General features: G+C 42.6%; 2 non-coding genes across 2 annotated transcripts; both read left to right on the top strand.

Annotated features, from left to right (window-relative positions):
* The first annotated feature begins 11,634 nt into the window (after positions 1–11,634).
* Positions 11,635–11,707, top strand: TRNAC-GCA (transfer RNA cysteine (anticodon GCA)). Its single transcript has one exon. It is a non-coding gene; the product is annotated as a tRNA-Cys (tRNA).
* Positions 11,708–25,763: 14,056 nt separating this feature from the next.
* Positions 25,764–25,835, top strand: TRNAC-GCA (transfer RNA cysteine (anticodon GCA)). Its single transcript has one exon. It is a non-coding gene; the product is annotated as a tRNA-Cys (tRNA).
* Positions 25,836–26,935: the final 1,100 nt, after the last annotated feature.

Genomic DNA, 26,935 nt, shown 5'->3' with positions numbered 1-26,935 from the left:
GACAATAATAACTGGCGTGGTGTTAGTGCGTGGGTAAATATGTAGATTAGTGGAATGGAATAAAAGGTCCAGGAACAGACCCACATCTATATGGGTACCTGCTTTATAACAAACTAATTTCTGGTGGATTGTAGTTCTGAGTGTAAAAAAATAAAACAATATGTTTTCTGGAAGAAAACAAAAAGGAATACCTTTGTGACCTGGTGAAAAGGTAAAGATTTACTAAAGAGAACACAAAAAGCACTAGATATAAAGGAAAAGATTGATAAATCAGATCCGTATAGTTAAGAATTCTGTTCATTGAAAGACACCATTAAGAAAGCTAAAGGTCAAAGAGAAGATATTAGAAACGCACATAATTAATAAAGGACTTATATCCAAATATAAAAGTAATGTCTACAAACTGATGAGAAAAAAGACGGGCACACAACATGAAAATGGGACTGGAGCAGGCACTTCACAGAAGATAACGTCCAAATAGCCAAATAACTGGTACATACAACCACTTTGGGAAATTGTATGTTATTAACTACAAAAACAGAATAATCACATGCCTATGATCCTGCAATTCTACTCCTAGGTATATATCTCATAGAAATGTATACATGTGTTTCTCAAAGACAGGTATGAGATTATTCGTAGCCGCTTATTTGTAACAGCCCCAAGCTGGCAACAACCCAAACGCCCTTCAACAGTGGGTTAAGTAAATAAATCATGATATATTCCTGCAGTAGAATATTATACAGCAATGAAAACGAACAAGCCATTTTTACATACAGCAGTATGGCTGGATATCACAAACATAATAATGAGAAAGAGATATATAAAGTTCAAAAATAGGCCAAAAATAGTGTTAGAAGCTAGAATAGGGGTTACTTTTGGACAGAGGAGACTGTGACTGGAGGAGGCGAAGGGTGGTTTCTGGGGTGCTGGTAATGCTTTTTCTTCTTTTTGTTGCTAAATGAACTTTTAAAAAATAATTTTTTCTAACCTTTTGTTTTGAAAATCTTAAACCTATAAAAAAATGATAAAAATAGTTTAATGACAATCATTATGCTCTTTACCTGGATCACCAATTTTTAACATGTTGCCACATTTGCTATATCCCTTTCTCTACATATATACACTTATGTACATATATATTTTTTCCGAATCATTAGAAAGTTAGTTGGAAAAACAAAAACAAAAACAACAGGCCCCATACTGGCCAGCCTCGAACAAAAAAGAAAGTTGAAGACATCCCGGCATCCTAAATATTTCAACATGACCTTCAAAGAACAAAGGCATTCTCCTACATAACCACAATATACCGAGGACGTTTACAAATGATACAATCATCCAGTATGCAATCCATATTCTGTATTTTTCAATTGTCCCAATAATGTCGACAATACTGTCTTTTATTTCCATTGTGGATCCAATTGAGGATCATTATATGGTCGTCATGTGTTTGTAGATCACTTTCATCTAGAAGAGTTCTTTAGCCTTCTATTTTCTTTTATGAAATTGACATTTTTGAAGCATCCAGCCTAGTTGTTTTGCAGAATGTCACTGCATTCAACATCGGTACAACAGCGTGGCTGGATCTCACAAACATAATGTTGGGAGAAAGAACATGTAAAGTTTAAAAAAAGACCAACAAATGTGTTAAAAGTTATGATACGGGTATATTTTTGGAAAAGGATTTGTGTGATTATTTCCTCATTATTTAAAGTTCAATATTTTGGCAAAATCCCTGCAGAGGTGAAGCCGTGTCCTTGTCAGTGCATCCCATCAGGAGGCCCGGAGGTCTGCTGGGCCTCTACTGCTGCAGTTACATTGCATTATACGATGGAAGTGGTGTCTGACCGAGTTTTCTACGTCCTGTCCCCCTACAATTTCCACCTCACAAATTTAGCATCCGTTAATGATTCTTACCCAAATCAACTATCACAATGATGAATATAAAATGGTGATTTTATTATCCCATCATTTCATTTACCTTTTTGTGAAGAAGAACTTTCCTTTCTCTCTTTACCTTAAATAAAATAGAAACTTGTGAATATGGGTTCATGGATTCTTTAATTTAAGGAGCTAAAACACATCCCTATCTTCATTTGTTTTAACACTCAAATTGCTCCCAAGTAGCTAGTGGTGAGTCTCTTCAAACTGGCTCCTGTGTTCTGTTGGCAGGTCCTCTTCAGGTGTTGAGCCCTTTCTCACTTGCTGGCACAAGATGTTCCATTGTTCGACCTTTAGGTTTCCTGCTCTGCCCTGGAATCAGCCATTTCTCGAGGAGTTTCTGGTTCCTTTTAATGGTGTTTAACAGCCAAGATGTGGGCATTAGGAGTGCTCATTGCAACTGAGTTGTTTCTAGCCTGTTTCAGAAGAGAGAGCTAGGAAATGTGTCTGTGCATGTGCGTGTGCGTGTGCGTGTGTGCACACACGTGTGTATGTTCACAGCACTCCTTACATTTCCAGTCCAACACCACAGTTCTTCCTCACCACCTTCTATTCCATGTTTATATTTCCTGTCCCCCACAAATACAACCCTATTTTCCCAAAATATCAATATATAGTTTTTGTTAAGTTATACCAAAAGAACTTAGTAAAGTTCAATATCACATTGTAGTTCAATATCTCTTTTTTTCCTTAGAATATATACCACTGAGAGTTTTTTCTTCTTTGTGGTCACGTTATCAATAAACTGTTAGGTTTACTGTTTTGCTTATGTTTATTCTTAGGGTTATCTCCTCATACTTGTTGCTTTATTTTTTGGAAATGTACAACATTAAAATGATTCAAAAGTCAAGACTCTATAAAAATGTATACTCACAGAAGAGTGTTTCCTGCTCCAGTCCTTCCATCTCATTTCCATCTACCCCTGAGTAATGTTCTATTTCTTGATCTGAATGTGAGATTACACAGGCGCATTTATTTTTATTATTCATAAACCTGAACACTTACGATTTGTGTATTTTTGTATGTTTTGTACTTGAATGAAAAAGTTTAGAAAGTATGCCCAGTTAGATGTGTCAGTCAGTGTTCTATCAGGACAGCAGAGTCACTACAAATGTCATTGAACAAGAAAACTATTATAGGAATAAGACCTTGCACAATCATAGGATGAGCTAAGAGAAGTAACAGTCCAGAAGGGTGAGTTGCAGGATCAAAGAACAGTCACTAACTGTCCTAAAGCCTAGCAAGGTGTACAAGTCACGGAACCTGAGGAGGCAAGCACATCCAGCTGCCTTAGTGGGACCACAAAGGCGACTAGTGAAAAGCTTTGTTCTGACTTCTGCTCAGCTACCATTTCTGTAGGGCCTCAGACAAGCATCTGCTGGAGGTGGCATCGGGCTACTGCTGGTGGACAGGGCTGGCATCTGGGAAGCAGAGTGGGACACAGAAGAGGGAGAGCAGAATAAGCTGGAGTCCATTGGTATCTTTGTGTGTCACCACATTCAATGACAACAGCTTTCAGAGAGTAATGGCTGCTGTGTCACTTCCACTTCCCAAATATCGTTTGAATTCTTCTCTTGTCCAACTCTAACCTAAATCTATACTAGGATATGATTCAGGAAAAGTAGTTCAAACTATGCCAAGTTGACACAGTACAAACTGCCACATAAGAGATGATGAGTGTCTTAGGGCAGTGAATGTTCACATGGAGGAAGGGGGAAAGATAGGGAGACATTTATGAATTAGAATTGACCAGATTCATTAATTAATAAGATGTGAGGAATGAGGCAAATGGAAATACACGACGACTCCCAGGTTCTGACTTAGACAACTGCGTGGATGATAGAGAAGGAAGAGAAAACAGAGGCAGCACTTTTAGTGTTGCACACGTTGAGTTTCAGGAGCCCATGGGACTTCCAAGTTGGGATATCCAGTAGGACCCATAGATATCACTGTAGGTTAAAAAAAAAAAAAAAGAGTGGGTTTCAGTTTATGACCAAGATTTATCCTCATTATGACAGGATTTATCCTCCTGCCTAAAACCACCAAAAAATAGAAAAATATATGAAAGAATGGTTTTAAGACAGTGGACATCAGACAATGAAAGACAGCGATTTCTGAGCAATGCAAAACAGACAAGTTGAACCCAATGAATGCTCCCATTTACTGCCTTGAGAAAATTTCTAGGCTATGGTACAGGGAGGGGGAACCCAGGAAGAGAGCCCCGTGGACTCCAGAAATTGAGGAGACAGAGCTGTGAGTCTTGGGAGACAAAAGCAGCTAGAGTTTGCAGGAGAGAACAGTGGAGAAGAGAGAGCTGCCCAGAGGTAGAGAACTCTGTAGATCTGCAGAGGACCATGTCCAAATGATCAGCTGGGCACTGATCTGCTCATGCATGTGAGGAAACTCTCCAAGGCCAGGGAAAGAATCATCTGACAGGATTAGCAGTAACAACAATGCCTGGTGCTGGCAATGGAGATAGTGCCTGTTCCCACCACCCAGACTTGACAACCTCATGATTCATGGAGCACTGGGTAGAGTATACAGAAGTGACTTGTCCTATTTCCAAGTAATGTAACTGTATTCCAGAGCAAACTTCAAGGATATTTATAGGAACACAAAAGTATCTAGCACCCAATAAGGTAAAACTCACAATATCTGGCAGGCAAAAAGTATGAGGTGTGAAAGAAGCAGGAAAATGCCACTTGTAATTAGGAGAAAAATCAACCAATAGAAAGTAATCCAGAAGTGGCAGATGCTGGAATTAGCAGAAAAGGACATTGAAACAGTTATTATAACTGAATTCTGTATGTTCAAAAAGTTAAATAGTACTATAGACAGAATATTTGTATCTCTTCACCCCCAAATTCATATAATGAAATTCTAACCCCCAAGTGATGGTATTTGGAGGTGGAAACTTTGGGAGGTGATTAGGTCATGAGGGTGGAGCCCTCATAAACAGGATCAGTGCCCTTATAAAAGAAGGCTGAGAGAGATCCCCTGCTTCTTCTACCATGTGAGGGCACGGCAAGAAGGTGGCTGTCTATGAACCAGGAAGTGGATTCTCACCAGACGTGAAATCTGCCAGTGAGTTCATCTTGGACTTTTCAACCTCCAGAACTGTGAGAAATAAATTTCTGTTATCTATATGCTACCTGGTCTATGGTAGTCTGTTATAGTAGCCCAAATAGATTAAGACAAATAGTTTCACGGAAACTATAAAAAAGATTATATAGTAGGAAAAACAAACCATTTTCTCCTGCCATGCTCCCAACACTCAACGCAGAACTCTTCTGGTCACCAGGATGTGGGGCTGTTTTTCCCCATCAAGCTATTCTCCAATTCTCTGCAGACACTAGCTGGGTGTCCTACAACTTAACTCAATTCTGACACTATGTATGTGGCATTAAAGACAGATCCCACAGGGTAAGGGCTCAGTCCCACAGGAGTATCCCCGCTTAAGACACCAATCATCAGTATGGGTCACTAGTACTTTTGACCAACTGGCTATAAATTAGGGATTCCCATGACCACCTCCCTTGGTTTAATTACTTTATAGAATGCCTAGCAGAATTCAGGGAAACATATACTTACATTTACCAATTTATTTATTATAAAGGATATTACAAAGTATACAGATGAACAGCCAGATGAAGTATGTAGGGCAAGGTATGTGAGAAGGGGCATGGAGTTCCCATGCCCTCTGCAGGTGTACCACCTTCTGAGCACCTTCACATGTTCAGCAAACTGGAAGCCCTTTGAATGCTGTCTTTTGGGGGTTTTAATGTAGGCTTGCTGACATAGGCATGATTGATGATTGATGATCGACTCAAACCTTCAGCTCCTCTCCCCTTCCTGGAGGTAAGGAAGTGGAGCTGAAAGTTCCAACCCTCTAATCACACAGTTGGTTTCCCTGCCAACCACTCCACATCCTGAGGCTATCCAGAAGCCACCAGCCATCAATCATCTCATTAGCATGCAACCCCCGCCACTCTTCACTTCAAAGATTCCAAGGGTTTTAGGAGCTGTGTGCCAGAAAACGGAGGCAGAGATCAAACATATTTCTTATTACATCACAGAGACCCAAAGTGAACACCTAGAGATGAAAACTACAATGTATGAGATAAAAAATACATTGATGTGGTTAACAAAAGATTAGACATTGTAGAAGAAAAGACTAGTGAACTTGAACTCATAGTAATAGAACCACTCAGGGTGAAACATCTAGAGAAAAGATAATTAAAAAAAAAAAAACAGAGAATCAGTGAACAGAAAAGGGTCTCTAAAAGAGTGGGGAGGGGGGAGAAGGGACAGAAAAATATTTGAAGAAATATGGCCCCCAAATTTCCAAATTTCATGAAAACTATACATCCACAGGTTCAAGAAGCTCAATGAACCCTAGGCACAAGAGACATAAGGAAAATGACATCATTATCAAATTACTCAAAACCAGTGATAAAGAAAATCTTAAAAGCAGCCAGAGGAAAAAAATGCTAGGGACAGAAGAACAGTGATAAGGATGACAAATATTTCATCAGCAACAATGAAAGCAAAAAACAGTGGAGCAACATCTTTAAAGTACTGAAGGAAAAAGAACTGTCAACCTAGAATTACATACTGAGTAAAAATGTCCTTCCAAAACAAAGATAAAATAAAAACATTTCCAGACAGTAAAGAGGAAACAACTCATCACTAGTAGACCCACATTGAATGAAATGTTTTAAAAAGTCCTTTGGGCAGAAGGAAAATGATGCCAGATGGAAATACAAATCTGTACAAAGGAATAAAGATCATCAGTAACTGTAAGTGCATATATATAATTTTTCTTAATTTTCATATCTCTTGAAAGATAACTGACTGTTTAAGCAAAAATAATAACAATGTAGTATGGGATTTATGGCACATCTTAAAGTAAAACATGCAATAACAATAACACAATGTTTGGGAAGGTAGAAATGGAAGTATACTATTGTAAAATTTCTATACTAAGCATGGTGCAATATCACTGGGATAAGTTAAAGATGTATGCTATAAACCATAAAACAATATTAAAATAATACAACAAAGAGTTTTAGCTAATAAAACAAAGGAGATAAAATGAAATCATAAAAAATAATCAATTGATACAAAAGCAGGTAGAAAATGAGGAAAAGGGGATAAAGAACATGTGAAACAAATAGAAAATAAATATAAAGGTAATAGATTGAAATTTAACCATATCATAAATCCCATTAAATGTAAATGGTTTAAATACCTCATCCAAATGACAGAGATTGTCAGATTTAATAAAAAATAAAGGTCCAACTACATGCTGGGAAGGGTACTCTATCAGCCTGATAAAAGTCATGTATTAAACACCTGCAGCTTTCATCATGATTAGTAATGAATACTGAATGCTTTTCACCTAAGAGAAGTGACTTGACAAGAATGTCTGCTCCCACCACTTGTATTCAACATTGTAGAGTATTGGTTTTAGCCAATGCAATTAGACTAAGAAAAGAAATAAGCATCATCCAGATTGGAAAAGAAAAAGTAAAACTGTCTTTAATTGCAATTGACATGATCATCTATTTTCTGTGTAGAAAATCTAGTGGAATGTACAAAAAGCTACTAGAACTAGTAAATGAGTTTAGCAAGTTTGCAGGATACAAAATAAATATACAATAATCAATTGTATTTCAATATTCTAGCAATGAATACAGTCAGCCTTTCATAGCCACAAGTTCCACATACATAAATTCAACCAACTGTGAATCAAAAATATTTGGAAAAAAAATAACAATACAATTTAAAAAGTACAATAAAAATATAATAACCACTTACATAGCATTTTTATTGTATTAGGTATTATAAGTAATCTAGAGATGTTTTAAAGTATACAGGAGGGTGTGTGTAGTTTATATGAAAATACTACACCATTTTGTATAAAGTACTTGAGCATCCATGGATTTTGGTATTCGTGGGTGGGAGTCCTGGAACCAATTCCCTGCAGACACTGAGGAATGACTTTAATTAGAAATTGAAACTTTAAAAAAATGCCATTTTCTAGAGCATCAAAAATGTGAAATGCTTAGGAAAAATCAGACAAAACATATGAAAGACTTGTACATTGCAAACTACAAAAATTTGCTTAGAGAAATGAAGGAACACAGAAAAAAATGAGATATACAGAGATATACTGTGTTCGTGGGAAGACTCAATATTGTTAAGATATGAATTCTCTCTTTAGATTCACTGTATTCCCAGTCAAACTCCCAGCAGTCTTTTGTGGTTGTTGTAAACATTAACAAATGCATTCTAAAAATCATATGGCTATGCAAGGACCTAGAATAATTCAAACAACTTTGAAAAAGAACAAATGGAGGACTAACACAACATGATTCAAGACTTACCACAAAAGCTATTGTTACCCAGGCAGTATGGTATTGGTTCAGAGCTAGACAAATAAATCAATGGACAGATAGTCCAGAAATAGACACACACATGTTTGGACAACTGATTTTTGACAAAGCTACAAAGTTAACTCAATGGAGAAAGAAAGCCTTTCAACAAATCATGCTTAGACACTTGGATATCCATATGCAAAAATGCAAACAAAAAAACAAAAAAACAAAAGAGTGAACTTTGATCCAAACTTGCACCATATAAAAAATTAACTCAAAACAGATCCTAAACCAATTATAAAGCCTAAAACTATAAAACTTTTAGAAGAGAACATGAGATAATTTTGTGATCTATAGATGAGCAAAGAAATGACACCAAAAGCACACTGTACAAAAGAACATGTTGATAAGTGAAACTCACAAAAATTAAAATTTGAAAGATACTGCTGAGAATAAAAAGAAAAGCCAAAACTGAAAGAAAATGTTTGCAAGTTAATATATCTGATAAAAGACTTATACTCAGAATATATAAAAACTCTGAAAATTTACTTATCAGGAAACAACCTAATTTTTAAAATGGACAAAAGATTTAAGATATACAGCAAGAGAACAAACATATGTGCTCAGTATCATTAGTCTTTAGAGAAATACAAATTAAAAGCACAATGAGATACATTACACACCTGTTAGAAGGAATAAAACCAAAAAGACTGACCACACAAAATGTTGGCAAAGATGTGGAGCAACTGCTGGTGAAAATATCCTCTTGATGGGTATGTGACATGTTGTAACCACTTTTGATCCAGCAATTCCACTCCTAGGCATTTACCCAAGAGAAATGAAAAGATTTGCACATGAATATTCATAACAGCTCTATTTGTAATAGTCAAGTGCTGGAAATAACACAAATGACCGTAAACAGGTGAGTGGGTAATCAAAACTTGATATATCCACATAGTGGAATACAGCAATAAAAAAATAATAGAATGCAGTAATTAAAAAATAAACTTTTGATACATGCTGCAACATGGACAAATCAAAACAATTATGCCGAGTGAAAGAAACTAGATAAAATACAATTCATAACGTATGATTCCACCCATATAACATGTTAGAAAATGTAAATGCAATGGACTGAATGTTTATGTCCCCCCAAATTCATGTTGACATCCTAACCCCCAAGATGATGATATGAGCAGGTGGGGCCCCTGGGAAGTGATTAGGTCATGAGGGCAGAGCCCTCACAAATTAGATCAGTGCCCTTATAAGAGAGACTCCAGGGAGTTCATTTGTCCCTTTCACTACGTGAGGACACAGGAAGATGGGCTGTGAGTGAGCCAGAAAGCAGGCCCTTACCAAGCACAAAATCTGCCTTGATTTTGGACTCCCCAGCCTCTGGAACTGTGAGAAATACATTTCTGTGATTTCTAAGCTATTCATTTTATGGTCTTTTTTTTTTTTTTTTTTAATAGCAGTCTGAACAGACCAAGATGGTAAAGTCATCTACAGTTACAGAAAGCAGATCAATGTTTGCATGTGGATGGCATTTGGAGAAGGAAGAGGGAGGAATTATAAGAAATCATGAGTAAACTTTGGGAAAGATGCATATATGCTCGCTATCTGGATTGTGGTAATGGTTTAATGGGTAGTATACATATGTCAAAACTTATCCAATTTTATACTTAAGTAAGTACAGTTTATTGTATTTCGATTGTAGCATTATATACTAGTTACCAGAACTATGTGCTGTTGAGGACCTGAGGTTTATAGACCTGTTCATATTAGGAGACCATAAGGGCCTTAGGAAGATAAAATATTCATATGGAAAATATGACATCCTAATATCAGTCATATAAGACAAGGGATGTAGTAAATGAGACACAGAGGGAGAATTGGGGGAGCTGGGGCAAGGAGCAAAACACCAGAGTGCAGAATTCACAGAAGACATTTAGGGGCAATTCTCGTTGTGAACCTCATAGAATTCTGCATGTGCAAAGTTTCTGCTACAGTCTGAATGTTTGTCCCTTCCAAAGCTCATATGGAAGCTTGATCCCCCTTGTAACATTGTCAAGGGGCTGGGAAATCCCACTATGGCATTTGAAAGGTGGGGCCTTTAAGAGGTGATTGGATAATGAGAACTATGTTTTCATGAATGAATTAATCCATTCACGAATTAACAAATTAATGGGTTATCATGGGAGGAGACTGGGGACTTAAGAGGAGAGGAAGGAAGCACGTGGAAACAGTCTTGCTCAGCCTCTTGTCATGTGATTCCCGGCATCGCCACGAGACTCTGTAAAGAGTCCGCAGCAAGAAGAAGCCCTCACCAGATGTGTTCCCTGGACCTTGGACTTCCCAGCTCACAAAACCGTAAGAAATAAATTTTGGTTTTTTATACATTATCCAGTTTCAGGTGTTCTAAGTGGGAGAAAATGGGCTAATACAGTTTTCTTCTATGAACATTAGAAATGTATTAATAACAGAAAGAAAACAGGATTCCAAGGACCAGGTTTCACAGGTAAACACTAAGCTTGCATCATGGACAGCTTGACTGTGGGATGCTAGACTCCTGATCCATCGACCCGGGAATGGCAACAAGGCTCCCCTACACCCCATTGCTACTGGAGGTTCCAGACATGTACCCCTAAACTTGCCTGTCTGTCCCCTTTTCCTCAAACTTCCTTGCTGGGTCCCTCTCTGCCTTGGCACTTGGAGAGACTTGGAGCTTTGCAGTCAGAAGGAATCTTTTCTGACAGCTGGTCTCACAGTCTCCTTTTTCCCAGCAGGTGACAGAGGCTTACATCACTTAATTCACTGGCCTAAATTCCCGTGCAGTTCAACAGCAGAAGCGGCACTCAGATCTGTGTGTCCTGGTCACAGTCTGGGGCTCTTTTCTTTCTGAAACTGTTGGACTGACCTGCCCTGTTATGCTTTGCAAGGGACTGGTCAGCTGTTTAAGGGCTAAGGAAAACTTTTATAACAGCAGTTGCTCCTTGGGGAGGGTGTCTGGGGCTTTTTGAAAGGAGAAAAAAGCTTGTTCAGTTGGCAGGAGAATAGGGGTCAACACCTCCCTTCCTGTCACACCCAGTGTGGCCAGGAATCAAGCTTGAGTAACAAAATACATCTGTGAACAAGAAAGTTTACAGGATGAGAAAGTGACTGCAGGACAAGCTTAAGCCCAGCATCGTTTGAGGGCAGCACCGAGTCAGTTTGTAGTGGAGTCAGCCTCCTTGTCTCACTGGAATTAATAGATAATTTGTAGGCTTGTGTGGCTACAGGTGAAAAGCACTTGCTCCAAAAGGCTGCTGAGTGTGGGGGTGTAGCTCAGGGGTAGAGCCTTTGACTGCAGATCAAGAGGTTCCCTGGTTCAAGTCCAGGCGTTCCCTATATTTCCTTGGCTTTTGAAACCTAAATGTGGCAATTTTCCTCTCAGGATTCCAGGATACAGAACCTGCCTGGAAGGAAGAAAGGACCCAGGTGGTTTACCATGGATTGCTTAAAACTGTCTTCTCCTGTGTTGACTTCAATTCTACCTCCTTGGGTTCCTGCATTTCACCTTTCTGTGTAGAAGTAGTGTATTACTCCACAGCCCATTTGCCATCCCCTGTCTGTGTCAGATACAGTCAAGTCTTATAATTCAACCTCCCTTTTTGAAAGTGGCCAATTTCTCTCTGTGTGTGTGTGTGTGTGTGTGTGTGTGTGTGTGTGTGTGTGTTACCCTCCAAAATCTGTAGGCAAAGTTTGCTAATGGGTTAGATGTGGAGTATAGGAAAAATATACGTGGTATAGAAAACTCTAAGTTTTGGTCTGAACAGCTGGAAGGCCAGAGTTATTACATGAGAAGGGGAAAGACTTTAAAAAGAGAAGGTTTTGGAAAGAAGGTCAATTTGGTTTTGATATGTTATATTTGAGATGCCTACTAAATATTCAAGAAGAAATACTGAGCAGATAGTGGGATATTTGACACTTAAATTCAGGAGTAAGGTCAGGGCTGGTGTCTTAGTCTGTTTTGTGCTGCTATAACAGAATATTACAGACTGGGTAATTTATAACGAACAGAAATTTATTGCTCACAGTTCTGAAAGCCAGGAAGTCCAAGACTGAGGGACTGCATCTGGCGAGGGCCTTCTTGCTGTGTCATAACATGGCAGAAAGCATCACATGGAGGAAGGCAAAGAGAGAGTGGGTGAGAGGAAAGGGTGACCAAACCTTCCCTTTTATAATGAATGCACTCCTGAGTTAATGGCATTAGTCCATTTGCTCTGCCCTCAAGACCTAATCACTGCTCATTATGCCCCAAATCCCAACAGTATTGCATTGGGAATTAAGTTGACAACACATGTTTTTGGGGGGACACATTCAAACCATATCAGCTGGAAATACAAATGCAGTAGTCAACAGCACAGAGATGGTATTTAAAGCCACAAGATTGGATGGAATCACCAGGGAAATGAAAGTAGACAGAGGAAGAGCCATCCAAGGTTAATAAACAAGGGGGATGACAAAGAAACAGCCGAGGAGACTGAGAAGGCGTGGCCAGTGCAGTAGGAGGAAAACTAGAGCGGTCTCCTGGAAGTGAAGAAAGTGTTGTGAAAGTGTTCCAAGGAGAAAGTGTTCACGTGTCAAATCCTGCTCGAAGGTCAGGTGGGGTGAAAAACGACCTTGACCACTAGCATCAGGAACATGTGAGCTATTGGTGGCCCAGACAAGAGCAACTCCAATGGAGCAGTGAGTGCAGCAACCTGATGGGAGTGGATTTAAGAAAGAATGAGAGGAGAGGAAGTAGAGACTGTGCATAGAGATGAGTCTTTCAAGGAGTTTTTCTATAGATAGAAGCAGAGAAACGTGGTATTAGTCAGAGGGAGTGGAGGGTTTGCAGAAGTTTGTTGTTGGGAGAAATAACAGGAAAATTTTATACGGTAATGGGACTGATAGAGTGGGCAGGAGGAAATCAGTGATGGAAGAGGAAGAGGTTTAACAGTAAAAAGACAACAGCCCACTTAGAAAATGGCAAAGGACTTGAATAGACATTTCTCCAATGTAGATATTCAAATGGCCAACAAGCATATGAAAAGATGCTCAACGTCATTAGTCCTTAGAGAAATGCAAATTAAAATCACCGTGAGATGCCACTTCATACCCACTGGGGGGTTGCCTTAGTCTGTTTCTGTTGCTTATAGCAAAATACCTGGAGCTGGGTGATTTATAAAGAAAATGAAATTTATTCCATACAGTTTCAGAGGCTGGGAAGTCCAAAGTCCAGGGAACACAACTGGCAAAGGCCTTTGTGGTGGTGACAGTGACCCACAGGTCTCACGTGGCAAGATGGTGGAAGCAGAGAGAGCAGAGAGCGCCTAACTTCCTCATTCATTCTCCTTTTAAAGCCCTACAAATCATGCCCCTGCCCACCATTATTAATCCATTCACTACAGCAAGGTCCTACAATCCAATCACCTCTTCAAGGCCCCACCTTTCAATGACCATAATAGGATTCCCTACCTTCTTAACAGTCACAGTGGGGGCCAACTTTCTAACACATAAAACTCGGGGGACACATTCAAGCTTCAATGAGTTTGGGGGGGACCTTCAATCCACTACAGGGCTGTGATTTTTAAAAACGGAAAATAACAAGTGGTGGAGATGAGGACAGATAAAGAACACGTGTGCATTGCTGGTGGGAATGTAAAACGCGGCAGCTGCTGTGGAAAACTGTCTGGCAGTCCCCCAAAAGTTAAACATAGAGTTATCATATGACCCAGTGACTCCACTCCCAGGTATATACGTAAAAGTCTGAATGTTCATCAATGAATGAATGAATGAATGAACAAATTGAGGTATGTACTTACAGTGGAATGTTATTCAGCTGTAAACAGGAATGAAGTGCTCATGCATGCTACAGTGTGGATGAAACTTGAAAACATCATACTAAGTAAAAGAAGCCAGACACAAAAGATCACATAATATATGATTCCTTTTACATGAAATATCCAGAATAGGTAAATCCATAGAGAAAGAAAACAGATTAGTGGTTTCCAGGGAATGGGATGGAGGGAGAATGGGAAGTGACTACTTAATGGGTACGAGGTGTTCCTCTGGGTTGATGAGAAAGTTTTGAAACTAGAGAGAGGCGGTGGTTGCCCAATATTGTGAATGCACTTAAATGCCACCGAATCGGACACTTTAAAATGGTTAATTGTGGGGCCGAGCCTGTGGCGCACTCGGTAGAGTGCTGCACTGGGAGCGCGGCGACGCTCCCGCCGCAGGTTCGGATCCTATATAGGAATAACCAGTGCACTCACTGGCTGAGTGCTGGTCACGAAAAAACGACAAAAAAAAAAAATGGTTAATTGTATGTTATCTGAATTTCATCTCAATTTTAAAAGGAGGGGGGAGTTATCAAAGAGATGTCTTTGACCAGGAGAGGAGAGCTAGGGCACAGAGCACAGGTGGAGGCGTTGGCCTTGGCTCGGAGCACAGACAGGTCATGCACAGTGACTGGAGGGAAGGCAGCATTTATAGGCTCAGGTGCTGGGAAATGGGCAGATGTCCTGGCGGGGGATGGTGGGCCAGCTCTTATGCTGCCTCTATTTTCTCAGTGAAGTCTGAGAGAGTCGAAAATGGGAAAGGAGCTATTGGAGGTTTGAGGAGAGAGGAGAAATCATGAAATATTTATCTAAGAGAGTGGGAAAGTCACTGGAGTAGAGATTGAGCAGAGCCCACTCGAGCTTGCCGGTTGTGAGTCTGAAGTGAGTAGAGTCAACACGTTGTGTGTTTTTCTCCAGCTGTGTGCAGCTGGCAAGTGTAGGCGCAGAGCAGGTGGAGAGACTGACTAAGGCTGTACATGTATTGCCAGGCATGTACAATGAAGGACAGATAGTGTGTGCAAGTAAGTGGTTACAGTGATGGACGACGGCATCTGAGCTGGATAAAGAAGAAACAGAAAACGTGAGTGGAGAGGGACGGAGACGAGGTGCTGGAACTATATTTTATACCACAGTTTCTTAATCACATCCATGAAGAGTCTATAGGTGTGCTGAGATCTTGATGCCCTTGGCTCTTGAGGTGGCCGGTTGGGGGGTTGGGTGGCTTGAGCCTTTTTGTTGGTCACCCCCAGCTTGGAGTAGCCTCTCTATTTTACCCTAGTGCGCCACAGAAAATATCATTATTTAGAACATATATCTTCTACGTGTGCCAACCTGTGAGAAAGGTAAGGAAGTTTGATTTCATCTGGGCACTGGAAAACCTGCTGCATTATATGTCTCCTATTATCTGCTGTTGGGTCTTTATACAGCTCCTAACGTCTCATTATTATAAACAGTTCTGCAGTGAGCATCCATACATGTCACTGAACACTCATCTGATCATGTTCTTAGAAAAAATTCCCAGAAATGGAATTGGGAAGTCAAATATACAAATTTTAAGCCCTTTTTTAGGAAGTTAGCTTTTTGAAATTTTGCATCAATTTATTTTCTCCACAGTAGCTACTTAGTTGATTTTTCTTTCTTCCTTAAAATTTCTTATTATATAAAATTGCATACATACAATGGTTTGTGCAATTTCTGTTTTCAAAGGCATAAAAATTAAATGAACACCCATATCTAAACATTTTGCTTGCTTTTGAACTTATATTAAAAGGTATCTTCTGCAACTTCTTTTCTCTCAGTGTTAGGTTTTTGAGACTCATCTCTGTAGATGTGTCTAGCAGCAGTTCATTTTATTTTCACTGATATATAGTATTCCACTGTATGAATATACTACACTTTTCTTATTTGTTTTCCCGTTGATCTACTCTATCAGTCTGAGTCTGATCAGGAGAGAAAAACCATACTGTAACTTGAATAGGGAAATTTTAAATAATAATAATAATAAAAAACTATAACAGGGGATTGGAATAGTGAGGGATTCACTAATAACAAGAAAATCGAAACTCTGGAGGGGATAGAATAAAAGATATGAAGAGTAGCCACTGTCCGCGGGGCCGAAATGGAGCACCCGGGAGAACTCCAACCCCAGCCTGGGCTGAGATCCAGATCTTCTTGGAGAGAGCATGGTGTTGGCTCATGGAAAGGTAAAGAAGTCACTGTGGTGCTGTCTTGGTGGAAATGACAGGACATCTGCCTTCACAGTTGAAGAATGCTTTCCATAAGGAGGTGTCTCATTGGAGGCGTCTCACTACCAAGCTGCCCAAATGGGGGTGCCAAGAGAAGTTGTTGGCCTCTGGGTTCTGCTGGCCACTGTGCACTGTGGGAATTGGGTCCTGGAGAAGCCAAGAGCACTTCAGGAACATGGTGCTCGAGGAGCTGCCTGTGCTGTAGGAGCCGAGCACTGGAAAAGCTGCTGCAGGAGCTTCTGAGTGAGCAAACTGGAACCAGGAAGCAAAACCCCTTTTCCTGTGATGTTTCTCCAATGTCCTCTGCTGACAAAACTTTAACACTATCTGGCAAAGGAAGAATATTTAAAGGGCCTAGATTCAATTTCTCAGAGCAGGCAAAAGGGATAAATTGGGGGCTGAGAGGCATCAATAACTGTTGCATGTACCTTTGGGTTGTTTCCAACCTTTTGCTATTTTTGAAGGAAAAAAGCTATGAACATCTATAAATGTGCCTCCTGGTACACATAGAAGAGTTTCTGTAGGGCATATACCCAAGAGAGAAATTAAGGTACATGCATGACCAGCTTTTCTAAATAATGCTAAACTGTTTTCCAAAGCGGTTATACAGATGTATACTCTCACCAGGAGCACATAACAACTCCCATTGGTCTACATCATTTGGAGATCCAGAAAATTTCATTTTTGCCAATTTGGTGACTGTAAAATGATATCTTATTTTAAATTGCATTTATCTGATTACCATTGAGGTTGAGCATTTTGTAAATGTTTAGTGGTCTTCCACATTTCTCCTGAGAAATGCTTGTCAGTCCTTTGCTTATTTTTCTACTTGCTTTTTGGCCATTTTCTTATTGATGTGAGGTATATATCTGGGTGGAAGTCTTTTGTTGATTACATGATTACATGATATGTTGTCTCTCAGCTCTCAGTCCACCCTTCCTTACTCTGCTTCGTGATGCTGGGCCTGGCACTCTGCAAACCACATCTCTCATTTACCTGCTGCCTCCCTGTCAGGTTCTGCTGACTGAGGTCACTAGATAACGACGGGAAGGCAGAAGAAGAGTGGGGTCTTGCTTTTGTTTCACTTGGTCCTGTCAATAATTTGTAAATTACTGTATGTTTTCTATATAATCACAATTTCCCTGAATAATGGGCGTTTTGTTTCTTATATTCCATTTTTAAATATTTTTTTCCTTAATTGGCTAACTCTGGCTTTAGGTACAGTGTTACATAGAAACAATGCTATCAGACACCCTTGTCTTGTTTCCAGTTTTCAAGAGAATACTTCTAACATTGTACCATTAACTATTATGGTTGCTAGAGTTTTCTTGTAGATGCCCCCTGATGGAATTTTTAAGTTTTCTTGTTTTAACAATAGGAATTTTAATATGAAGATTTCTTTCATTTCTTCTTTGCTTTTTCTCTGTTCAATAAGAGAGGGACCATTGCTAAGGAGCCAGAAGAGTGGCAAAGGAGAGTCGGCGGTGAGAGCATTTTGCAGCCTGCACTGGCAAGAAGGAGTAGGCCTGAGCTCGGGGGAATGAATACGCATGCTCAGGTCAGGAGACCCGTACACCAAAACAGCAACTGTGTTCCTCTGGCTAGTGCCACCTCGGGTAATTTAGATTTACTCCATACTTAGGGTGGTGGCCAGGGGCAAGGTTCGCTTCCTAAGGCCTGTGGTAGTGTGCCTCAGAGCAAGGGTGTGGCCAGCGGAGGAGACCTCTCTGGTCCCTGCTGCTCCAGCTGTGCTGACCTTCTGGCATGAGGCCTTTTGGGACAGATGAGGCAGTTTCCTGGGATCCAGAATGAGGGTTGTGGCCTCTTGGACCAAATAATTTGTCTGGGCTTCCCTGGGTTCAGTCAAGACCCTGCCAAAAACCAAGCAGCTGAGGTGAGAATAAAGAGCTGAGGGGAGGAGGTGGCCGACACTGTCCCGTCCACACGGTGGTGTAGGGATGAGGTGGGGAGGAGAGGGAACGCTGGGGCAAGTTCAAAGTCAGTGGAGCTTGCTAAGGAGAGGAAGAAAGGAAAGAGCGGCTCAGCTCTCGGTGAGGATTTTTCAAGCAGCTGCCTTCAAAATGGTACTAAAGAAGATGAGATGGCAAGATGGGGGGCCAGAGGAGGCTTCTGTGGGCCGAAGTAGGGAGGGAGGCTTTGTGGAAGAAGAGGGCCAAAAGGTGCTCATTTTTTTGAGAAGCAAAATTTCCATATCTCCAGAACTTTCTAAGAGCTAAAAGAATTTTTTAAATTTAGTTAATAGAAGTTGCAATGCATAGGTGTGGGCTTTGCAACACAAGCGAAGAGGTATATATTAGATACTTATTATAAGCCAGGGGGTACAGCTCAGAGCATTTGGCTGTAGACCAAGAGATCACCGGTTCAAATCCAGGTGCCCCCTGAGGGGAATCTTTTTGTCCCTGGCACCTTCAGGTTGCCTCATGTCATCTGGCAGGTTGAGGGAATACTAACATGTAGTAGTTGGTGGGAGAAAGGGTGGAAAGGACCCTAGTGTAGTCATCTCCTGGGCTGGGGCAAGGGAAAGTCCCAGAACCAAAAATGTTCTTCTAGTTATTAAGATGGTGTGTGGACTCAGGCAGGGCTTTTATCACAGTCTTCTTTGTTCTTCTCTTTCGGGCATATAACGTGCAAGGACAGACTAAAACCAAAAGTTGCCAAACGTGTCTGAGCACCAGAATTACCTGGGAGTGTGGTTAAGTATACAGATTCTCTGGGTTTCCTCTCCAGAGATTCCTACTTGTTAGATCTGAAATGGGGCCTGAGAAGTTTATTTTTCAATAACACCCTCTTTCTTCTGCTCTTCCCACATCACAGAAACACCAGATGATCTCCTGGGCTGCCAAATTTAGCAACCGCATATGAAGCAGATTCGCCATGTTTCAGTTATCCATCTGCAAGCTCTACCATTTGCACGGGTCTGGTGAGACACTCGCACAAGGAAGCGACTTTATTTCCTACAGATGGGCAGCAAGGGACAACAGAAGCCTGGGATTCATGACGAGCTGGTCCCCCATGGTTCTGGAAAGCTGCCCCAGGGAATGGAATCTTGTCTGTACGTGCCCCACTTCACATCACAGCTAAGGGACCCTGAAAGCCCTCTGCTCTGGGTTTTCTACCCCAGAGGCAATTTGGATCACTGGGCTAAACCCTTGCAGGATGTTGCTTTGTGTGTTTTGCCCCCCACGGATTTGTCACCCCACTTCCCCTGGGTGATGGAGGCACAAAGGATTACTCAAAGCCCATCTCTTCTGACCAGTGAGAGACCCTGAAGTGGTTAATCTTCCTGGGACCCTCCAGCGAGAGGCATCCCTTCCTCGAGAAATTAACCCCCAATTGGGGTTCTCTTCCTGCATTTATTTTTCAGACAAGGAAGTTACAGGAAGAGACATAGGTGGGGTTATAGTTTAACAATATAGGCTGGTAACTTTCAGTGAAACAAGCCAGATGACATTCCAGTAAGGCCATCAATAAAAGCTTGATCTTAGCAAACATTCCTTCTTACAGCAATTTCTCAGTATCTTTACATAACAATCAGTAACTAGTCTGTCCTTGAGCCAGCAACCTGCTGTGCCACAAATCTTTATCTTACACCAGAGACTTTATAGCCTGAGGAAAATTTCCAGTCCTCCGCAAGGTCAGTATTTGAAACTGCAAGGCTTTGGAAACCCAGGCCCTGTGAAGTACATATGCTTTATAGTATATTCCACAGCAGGACATCTCATTCTAGATGGGATGGGAACAGAGCCTGGGTTGTTTTGGACAGTCCCTCCTTATCTCAGGGTGTTGCATCCCCAGCACATTCTACAGTTATTCTGAGAACTACAAGAAATGGGGGAAGAGCTGGGTTATCCAAGGCCATCCGGGGATTTATCCTGCACCACTGTGCTGCATCATTCTAAAAGACTGTCTTCCAAGCTGATGTCTTTGTCATTTAGGAGAGGAGAGGCTGCAGGGCTGTGGGCTGCCAGGTGGGGGGAGGTTGGGGCTTGGAGGTTGGAAAAGGAGAGCAGGAGTAGGTTTAGTTTGCAGTGGAAGTGCTGATGAGGCTGCACAGTGGCTTATTAGAAGCAGTTATAACAAGTGAGGGTGCAGGTGGAGCATTTGCCTGCAGGCCAGGTGGTCTCTGGTTCAAGTCTATGTACCTCCTACCCCGAGTTGTTTACTTATTGAACAAATACCTTTCACCTCTGGGTCCCATGGTACTGGAGTCTTCCTGCAAGGAGAGAAGAGAGGGTATACAGTTTAGAGCTTTGTTAGAAAGCCTCGCTAGTTTCCTGTAGCCCCAGGTGAACTTCTCCAGGGCTGATTCTCTCCCCTTGTTAACATTTAGCCCTAGAGCCCTGCAGCTTGCCCCTCCCTGTGGGCAGTCTCATGCCCACCACACATGGCCACCTCCCCCTGAATCCCCACCCTCAGGAACTCCCTACCCCAGCACAGGGGTGTGCCTGGAGCAGGCCCCATGGCTGCAGTTGCTTCAGCCTGAGGTGCTCTAGCAGCTCTGTCCAGAGTGAGGGAACTAAGGCAGGGTGCCGAGGTGGGCTGCTAAGGTAGCACGAAGACTGCCAGGCAGCGGCAGTTACACACAGGGCCTGCAAGGCACTTCCAGCCAGGAGGCCCCACGCTGTGCCCTGGGGCTACTTCCCTGCCCCCTGTGTTCAGGCACAGACCCCATCATCTGCTTTCTCAGGGGAGCACTGGAAATGTACCCACAGGGCATCCTTTTCCCATCTCAGGGAGATGAGCAAGGTGAGCTGCTTTACCGCTGCCCAATGGAATTGGGGAGAAAACTGGCAAAGGCAGGGGTTTCACTTTTGCCCTAAGTGTGCTCAGTAATTCTTTGTGGCAGCAGCCAGATTCTTATTTCCGGTTAATAAAACCACATCACTACTGTATAGGGGGCCTTCTATTCAATTCACTTCTGCAAGCCGTATCAGACTTCAGTGCGTGGGCTTCCTGCCTTGTTTTATCCCACTTGAAATTCTTATTCTGATGCAGGAGACCTCTCTTCCCCATCATGCCTGCTTTGCTCGCTCTCCATAGGCTCAGAAGCAGCAGCTAACAGCAAAAATCTGAAACCAATCCCGCATAATCCCTGGCAGATACTCCCAGCCTCCCCTCCCTAGCCTCCCCCTCCCTGGACAAGGATATAATAATAGTCAATAATAATATAATTGTAGCTGCAATCTGCTTGCTCACATAAACTATTCACCTAAGAGACAAATACCATTATCTTTTAAGGGCAAATCAATTCCTTTGCAAGTTTTAAAGAGTGAGGAAGGAAGTCAGAACCTCCTGCAGGAAGCCTAGCCTGGCTCTTGTAGAGCTATCAGCAGGTGCAACGCAGGCAGAAGAAAGAGCATAAGCAAAGGCCAGCTGTGCAGTGCCCCTTTGTGTTGGGGGACAAAGCCTAGGGAGTAGAGCAGGGAGGATGGGAGAGAGGCTTGGAAGGGAGAAGGCCAAGGGTTGGAGGCTTCACATTCATGTTCAGAGTTTGGTTTAGTCCCCTGTGGCTCAGGACAACCTTCCTTTTTTTTTTTTTTTTTTTTTTTTTTTAACTTTGTAAGAAAACAAAATCTATTGCCTACAGTTTTGGAGGCTGGGAAGTCCAAAGTCTAAGGAACACATCTGGAGAGAATCTTCTTTGGTGGTGGCTTTACAGCAATGCACGGGTCTCACATGGCAGAAAAGGGCAGAGCAGAGAGAGACTCTCATGTGCTCTCCTTTTAAAGCCCTCAGAACCACGCTCCTGACCACAGTTATTAATCCATTCCCTATGGTATGGTCTTACAGTCACCTCTTCAAGGCTTCACCTTTCAATGACCATAATAGGATTTCCCATCCTCAACATTACCGTGGGAATTAAACTTCTAATATATGAACTTTGGGGGACACAATTCAATTGATCCACAGCATTCCACCCTGGACCCCAAAGTTCATATCCTTCTCACAGGTAAGTAGATTCATTCTGTCCCCAAAGTCTAACTTGTTTTAAGTCAAAAGTCCAAAGTTCCAAGTCCCATCTGGGAATTCAAAACAAGTTATCTATGTCCAAGACACAATGGTGGGACAAACATAGAGTACATATTCCCATTCCAAAAGAGAGAAATAGACCAAAGGGGTAACAGGTCCTAGACAAGTCTGAAAACCAGCAGGGCAGACATTAAATCTCAAAGCTGGCGAATCATGTACCTTGACTCTATGTTCCACATCCTCTGCATGCTGGTGCAGGGGTTGGATCCCCAAGTGCTCAGGAAGTTCCACTCTTAGGGCTTTCCTAGCCTGAGCAGATGCTTCAGCTCTCGCAGGCTGGCATTGCACGTTGGTAGCTTCACAATTCTGGGGTCTCCATGGAGGTCCCGCTCCCACAACTCCACTAGGTGTGGCACTGATTGATGGGGTTTCTCTGTTGCAACTCTGATCCCACTTTTCCACCTGGCATTGCTCTAGCAAAGGCTGTCTGCAGTGACTCTGCCCTGCAGCAGATCTCTTCCTGGGCCCACAGGCTTTTCCACACATCCTCTGAAATTGGGGTAGAGGCTCCCGAGCCTCCACAGCTCTGGCATTTTGTGAGCCTGCAGACAGAACACCACGTAGACACAGCTAAGGCTTCCAGCTTGTATTTTCCAAAGCGGCAGGTCCAGCCACACCTGGAGCCAATTTAGCCATGGCTGGAGCAGCTGGAGCAGCTGGGGTGCTGGTGTGGGGAGCAGCTTCTCGAGGTGGCCCTGGGCAGCGAGCCCATGGAGGGTGCCTCAGGCCTGTTCCCCAAGACCATTCTGTCTCCTAGGCCTCTAGGCCTCTAACAGAAGACACAGCCTCCAAGATCACTCCACCCTCCATTCTTGGTCAGCCCTCTAGACTTTTCTTTTTCCCCTATGCTCTCCTGCATCAATTGTCAACTACTGTGCCCTGGCACCTGGTCTGGCCAAGTAGCATCTCTGACTCTTGAAGCTGGGCCCAAGGCTCTTGTTGCCTGTTCTTTCTTCACACCCAGAGTAGCTTCCAGCTGACTAGCAGGCCTGCTCCACTGCTAAGAGGCCTCCTTGCTCCCCTTCCTGTCTCCTCTTCTGGCCATTTCAGCACCTTCCTCAGCCCTGAAGTCCCCAGTGCCTGGAGGGAAGGTGGATGCCGAAGCTAGAAACACTTCATTAGATTTCCTTTCGACTCTTCTGGTACCTAGGGAGCTACTGTAATTTGGAAATAAGCTGACCCTCTGAGAATTTGGTGGGCATGTCCCTCTACAGAAAGCACCCACTCCAAGAGGTGGCTTGTGCATGTGTTGCTGAAGGGGACTTAGAAACTGCCTACATTTGATCAAGATGATGGGGGAAACTTTAGGACTAGATATGACCACCAGGAACTGTGGTCATACTTAGCTAATGGTTGAGGAAAGTTGTGGTTGGCTAGAAACATCTACAAAGGGGAAAGGTATAGTGACTACTTGGGCTTTTCTGTACCAGCAGGACCAGAATTGTCCCTGGAGAGGAGGGATCTGCTGTGGGTCAGGCAGAGACCAGGAGGCTCTCCTGGTCACAGCTTGGAGCACAGGTGACAGCTTGGAGGCTGTCCGGCTGCTTTCGCTCTAACTTTAGCCTCGCCACAGACTCTGGAATGTCCTCCTGGGAAAAGGGCACCCTGATTAGGGAGCGTGAATAGTCTTTAGTTGGTAAGATCTAGAGTCATGAAATAATTATAATTTTTCAAAATTGTGGCTTTGCAGGGTGAAGGTGTTTATAAACTACCTTACTCGAAGTTTATAAAAAAGGATCAATTATAGAACAAGGAAAAACTCTTAGAAATTTTTTAAAAAGAATAGGAGAAATAAAAAATTAACTCGACACACTGCAGAAAGATGAGGCCTAAACATGGAGATCATGCTGAGATTCTGCCTGGGAGGCCCCATCTGAGCAGCCCCCACCCTGGTGACATCGCTGCTGGGTCAAAGGAGTGAAGCTTCTCAGGTGCCATCACAGGGAGGGGTGTGTTGTAAGAACTGAACAGGAGACGAGCTTTTCATGCAGATCCAGAAATAATCACACAGCCGGAGCAGGATCTCTTCAGCACAGACTGAGGATAAGGGGGGAGACGTGCAGGCATGTGAGCAGGGGGTAGGGCTGGGGGACCCTGAAGACTGGGGAAGGACCTTTCTGGGATGAGTTTGTGGAGGAATCAGTTGCTGGTCTTACCAACTTTCGAGAAATAAATAGAAACTTCCGATATGTTGTAGGAGTGCTGGGTGTGACTATGAAGGTGAAAGGTGCTTATTAGACACATACAGCAGGTAGGGAAAGGGGCATAGATCAGGGGGAGAGCGTTTGACTGCAGGTCAAGAGGTCCCTCTTACAGACCTGGGTGCCCCCGGCCACTTCACTCTTCTCTGTTTGGAGGAGCTGTTGCTCATACTCCGGCTTCCTGTCATCCATTCCTACTGTGATCGTGCCTGGAACCAGAAGCCGCAGGTCAGCCCTTCCGCAGCTGCAGTCTGGGTGGATGACCCCCTCCCATCTCTTCCTGCAGTAAAACTCTGGTTATTCCTCATATTCTTGGTATCTGCCACCCCCACCGCATATACTGTATCTAATTCCTCCAACTCTACTCGATTCTCAAAGAGAAGGCCGGGGCTGTGGGGTGGAATTCTGGGCTTTTCCAGGTTAGACCAGGCAGCTGTAGACGTGGCAGACTTCCCAGGAGCAGACAGTGAATGGGAACCCTAAGTAATCACCATGCCCCCTCCCACCACAGCAGTTTGGTGCCCTGGAGTGGTGGCCAGACCTAGGGAGACACATCCCAGTACTCAGGCTGTGCACATGGGGTGGGCGTTTCCCTCCGGGCACCCGGCTTCTCACGTGTCACTGCTCACACACACACTCGCTTCAGCCACACAGGCCGGAGCCCGGCTTGGCCATGCTAAGGAGGTGGGCAGAGGTCCTTCGGTGTTGTTCCTACAGCCCCCAAGTACTGGTGCCTGTGATAGTCCGTTCTGTCTTCACAGAAGGACAAAGGACATGGGGCTGGGAGCCCAGGTAGGGATATGTGGATAGTTTTGGAGACCACTGGCTGGCTCATGGGCTAAACCAAAAAGGCAATGAGAAATGGGCTGGGGGTACTGCAGACAGCTCCTCACCTTTTCTCTAGCTGATGGCCCCACCAGGGACAGGCCTGGAAAGCTTCAGAGCTGAGGGAAGGTGTCCTGTTATGAGTCAGGTCTGGCAGCTTCCACAAAGTCAGTACTAAGGGGAAGCTATAATTTAATTTTGCAGAGCTGTTACCACACAGGTGAAAACTATTAACTAGGTAATATTGGCACCACAGGGGGTATAGCTCAGGGGTAGAGCATTTGACTGCAGATCAAGAGGTCCCCGGTTCAAATCCGGGTGCCCCCTACTCAGTCCTACTTTTCCCCCTTAGCTGGGTGCCTGAGTTTCAACTTGCTTCCATACTAGAAATCAGGGTAAAGATGATTTTTTTTTTTCTGGAACCAGCAAATGGTGAGGCTTTAATATGATAGTTCTTAACCCCAGATATAAATTAGAATCACCTGAAGAGTCTATAAAGGTGCTATTTCTCAGGCCCCACCCCAGACCAATTAAATCTGAACATTGAGGGGGTGCCCAGACATGGCAAAAGCTCCCCAGGGGGCTTCTAGTCTGCAGCTGAGGCTGAGACGCAGCTTTAGTAGAGCTTCCAGGAAGCTTCTCCACCCAGCTCTGCCTGCCCAGCATCTGTGCCCTGGACCCCCGCTTACTCATCACGTGTACAACACTTACCCCTGGGCCTTACTCAGTTTTCAGGGACAATTGCTGTTTCAGGATTTCTTTGTTTTCTTATTTTTTCCCCTTGTTAATGTAGGCATTCTCTCTGGGATGAGGTGGAATTGGTCTTCTACTTGCAAGCCAAAAGTCGTCATAAGGCCAACAGTTTTCAGAGAGTGAAATATCAACATGTTAAAGTTAAAGTTAAGTTCTATGTTGTGTTTAGGTTGTGTAACTATTAAAGGAAGTTTTATGTTTTATTCAAGCTTTAAAAGCAAACTTACACAGAAGGAATCAATGAATTATATCAACCACCTGAAAACTATAGAATGTGATGGTTTTCTGTGGTTGGGAGAACAAACAGCTTTTTTGGTGGAAAATCTCAAATTCTTCGTGGGTTCAGATATATAGCATATAATTCAGAAGTACCATTCATGATTTTTATCATCTCTTACACTAATCATCTTTTATGACCTTTCTCATAACTATCTAAAAACATTTAATGATTATTGAGATTTATGTAAACAGAAGTTTATACTTTAGATGGGTTAGAAACGGTTCTTGTATTAAATCTGTTTGAGAACAAGAAAGTCTTAATCTCTTTACATTGAATAGCAGGAAAACGACAGAGAAATAGCCATGTGAGGTAGAACCTGGTCAAGTCTAGTCTTACTTAAGGCTTTTCTAATCTGATGAATTATCAAATAGCACTCTGTTTTACTCCCTGAGTT

Source organism: Cynocephalus volans, chromosome 6 (assembly GCF_027409185.1).
Source record: "Cynocephalus volans isolate mCynVol1 chromosome 6, mCynVol1.pri, whole genome shotgun sequence".
Classification (NCBI taxonomy): Eukaryota; Metazoa; Chordata; class Mammalia; order Dermoptera; family Cynocephalidae; genus Cynocephalus; species Cynocephalus volans.
The sequence above is the reverse complement of the archived record's forward strand: the minus strand, read 5'-3'. Positions and strand labels throughout refer to the sequence as shown.